Below are 3,924 nucleotides of genomic sequence, written 5' to 3'. Positions count from 1 at the left end.
AAAACGAGAAATTTCCCAAAATACATATTTTCGCTGAACACTGGCTAATCAACAAAAACGAGAACAAGCATACGAAACCCACAACCGAGATCCTTGGAAACTTAACACATACCGAACCACATGCGGCCTGCAAACATTAGAAGATAGATTACGTCGCTTACTTAAAAATTTAGCCCAAATAAACATTTGTCTTCCAGAGGCATTATTTCAAGAACTACTTTCACACTTTCTTCACTCCAGGTCCGCCCTTAGATAAAGCTGTATTGGAGAAAAAAAAACAACTATTCATACTGCCAACTTTTTGTCTCCTCTCATATGCTTTCTTTTTTTCTTGTATGCAAAATTATGTATTGTACACATTAGCATTGTGTATTTTCATTTGTGACCGCTAATTGTTTATAACTATATTGTATAATTGGTTCCATTGATTGATCGAAACACTGTTAACAGTTGCATTGCGACCACTGGTATAACGTCGCCAAAGTGGGGGTTTGAGACTCTGTCACCCTGCCTTGAGGCAGCTTTTACTCCAGTCTCCCGCCATCATGTACACTTTGATGGTAAAATAAAACAATCCAAACAATAAAAAAAATCTACGATGGTTCTCTGTCAATACGACACAACCCCAGTAAGGTGAACGGCCATAAAACATCGCCAATTACTTGATAGCAACTCATTTCGGCCTCGACAAGCCACCATTTCACCATCGCCAGGTAGATACCGTTCACCCCAAAGTTGGCCGTAGATCGGTCGCCTGTGAAAGGCTCAATTACACGGAAAACTTTACCCGGAAAACTGAAGGCAGCAACCGATCGAGATGCTGTTCTGGTTCGTCTAAATTCCGAAGATATCCGCCCAGGAAGATCCTGCAGAATTTTTTTTATTGTACTCTCCCCCCTTACACAACGCCTCTAGGGGCCTGTAAGGTATCTTTAAATAAATAACTAAATCACAGCTGCGACATAGTATCTACATTGACCGCACGTCATGAGGCCTATAGGAAACTTTCTACGAAATATATAAATAACCACCGGCTGAGAGCAACTACACCTCTGAATCGACGATCGTTGATAGTGCTCGCTGCGTTGGTTGCTATTTTGCCTTGCTTGATTTCTTGTCACACGGTGGTCCAATGAATGGCCTAATTCTTAATTATTTCTGGTAGTGTTCATGATTCTTCTGCGCAACTATACACCGAGGCAATATATAGATATACGCTCGTTAAGAAAGCCTAGGTGGTGAAAATAATTCGAAAGCCTGCACCGCGGCGTACTCCCATCTCACAATGGAGCTTGCGCGTGGCAAATACCAGAAACACTGGAAATCAAATGATGAACTGTTCTGTTCTTGAACTTCTTCAACAACGTCAGCCGCGAACACCTTCTCGTATTAGCGACACAAAAACGTAATCAAAACACACAAGATCACAACCCCCCCCCCCCCCCTCATACTTACTGAAACTCTTCTGGAAGTTGCCATTACGCTGTAAAAGTGCGTCAAATTTTACTAAAGATGACGATATGCTTTTGTAATTTCCCAAAAGTAAATTAAGGAAGACTGCGGACACTGCAGAAAGGGTATGTACCAAGATACATTCCAATAAACATAACGAAAGTAGTTTTGTCAGCGGTGTTACCTTCCATTCCACTATTGTGGCACTCTGTGGTAATCAGAGTACACCTTGCCATCTAGTAAATGCTTGTGAGCACACGCATATACCGTCGACATTACATAAAGAGGCTCGACCTTATCCTGTATTCTCAAAGCTATTGCTTCGATAAAGAGAAGTCGAATTAACAAAGGTCTTCGGACTTTGTAACTGCGAGACTGGACGACCACCTTCGCAAACAAGTTCGTTCTCTCACGATTGACTACCGCCTAGTCTTATGAACGACATGAGGGCATAGAATATATCTAGCTCATCCAATTATTCCACCAAGAGGCGAGGCGCGTATACGAGTTCAACAGAGAAGAGTAAAGATCAGGGAACTGGCGAGAGAGAGAGAGCGACTGAAAGGGAAAGGCAGCGAGGTTGACCAGGGGTTATTTTGTAAGAGTCCATCTAGTGGACTGTCCATTTCGGTTGTCGCCGATTGGATCCAGCTGCACTCGTGAGCGAGAAGGAGACTGGCTGGCGCCTTCTCGCTCGTGCTGCTGGAGCCAATCACCGACAGCCGAAATGGACAGTCCACTAGGTGGACTCTTACAATATGCCCCCCCCCCCCCCTTCCCCTCCAGGCTACGCCGCATTTGCTGTCTTACATTTGAAGAAGGTGAAGCGAGATAAAAAGAAAAAGGAAACGAACAAGAATAAGAAGTGATATGCGCGCACACACAACAGCATTCGCCGTGCAGCTGAAGACGGTCGCAAAACTCAGCGGTGTTCAAAACGTGAAGTAGTGCTCTTGTGGCTTGCCAGCGGAGCATTATGCCATAGTGCGAGCACGGTAGCTTGGAGCCTTCCTTCTTAGCTCACCCTCAGCCGACCGCCGTTTTCGTTTGCGTACCTCGCGAGCGGCCGTTATTGTAACCGCTACACCCCCACATTTGGTCACTTCGGTCACTACACCCCAGTGGGTCATCCTGTGACGCCTCTGTCTTTTTCAGATTAAACGAGCACGACTGATTCTTCGGGTGACAAGCATTCATTTATGTGATATCGAAGCTAAATGTATGCATTATGTGGTTGAGTCAGTGTACAGTGTTTATTTTTCCGACATGTTGAGCTCCTCAACGCTTAGTATGATTGCACGTCCATTGTTTGTTTACGAGCAAGGTATCAGAACACCGACGTTTTCGTTCATCGGCATTGAAGGATCCAAGACGCTATTGTGTATTGCAGTATCGACTGGTCTGGGTCATCGCTTTCTGTACAGCGTGACGTTTTCATTGTGCGCGCAAGTGTTGAGAGAACTTTCTCTATTTCCCTTTAATTTTTCTATTCCCTACTCCCCCTTTCTCTCTGTTGTATAACCAACCAAATGCTCTACAGCTTAGCCTCCCTGCCTTCCTCTCGTAGCAATCTCACTAGTTATCTATGCGGACAAGTTGAATGAATGAATTCTGGGGTTTCACGAGCCAAAACCAGGATTTGATTATCAGGCACGCCGTAGTGGGGGACTTCGGATTGATTTTGACCACCAAGGGATCTTTACCGTGCTCCTAATGCACGCCCTCATCAAACTGCGGCCGCCGCTGCCGGGATTGGACCCCGCGACCTCGTGCTGAGCAGCGCAACACCATAGCCACCAAGCTACCCCGGCGGGTAGCCGTAAAGTTCGATTTTGCTAGCTGTAACCATCAGCAGCAATTGTGTTTATATGCTATATGCAAAGCCTCACATGGGATCTGCCTCCGACGTTGTACGCTTTCAGATCGGCCTATGTAAAGAGCTGAAAGATCTGTATGGCAGCTCTCGACGTCCCTATGTCATTTCGCTGTGCAATTACGAAGTTGTTGTACTGTTGGAAATTGCGTAGACGTTGTTCCGAAATCTAGAAATGTAGGTGAAGTATAACTCGGAACAAATACGAGCTCAAGCTTGGCCATGGCTGAGGAGTTTCGACAGTAAGAGATAAAATTCTATAATATTGTGAACGTGAGTTCACTATTTTTATTCCGCTAATGCATTATTTTTTTTTCACCGAATCGTTTTTCACTTTATTGTAGCCGCGTCCGTGGGACTACAGCCATTACTTGCCTCATCGCAGTAATTTTTGAGCGTTGAGGTCACATTGCTGCGCGTGGTATTGAAACTGGTAATCTGTGTTTTAATAAGTAAGATGTCCTTGTCGGTGTGCCTATTATCTGAATGTTTGTTATTTGTCGCGAAGTCAGCTATACTCCGAGGGGTATTGACAAAACGTGGTACGTCCCCTCCTATGCATTTTCTATGCCTAAAGACAATGACACGTCACACCAATA

Source organism: Dermacentor silvarum, chromosome 8 (genome assembly GCF_013339745.2).
Source record: "Dermacentor silvarum isolate Dsil-2018 chromosome 8, BIME_Dsil_1.4, whole genome shotgun sequence".
Classification (NCBI taxonomy): Eukaryota; Metazoa; Arthropoda; class Arachnida; order Ixodida; family Ixodidae; genus Dermacentor; species Dermacentor silvarum.
This window is presented reverse-complemented; position numbering follows the sequence as displayed.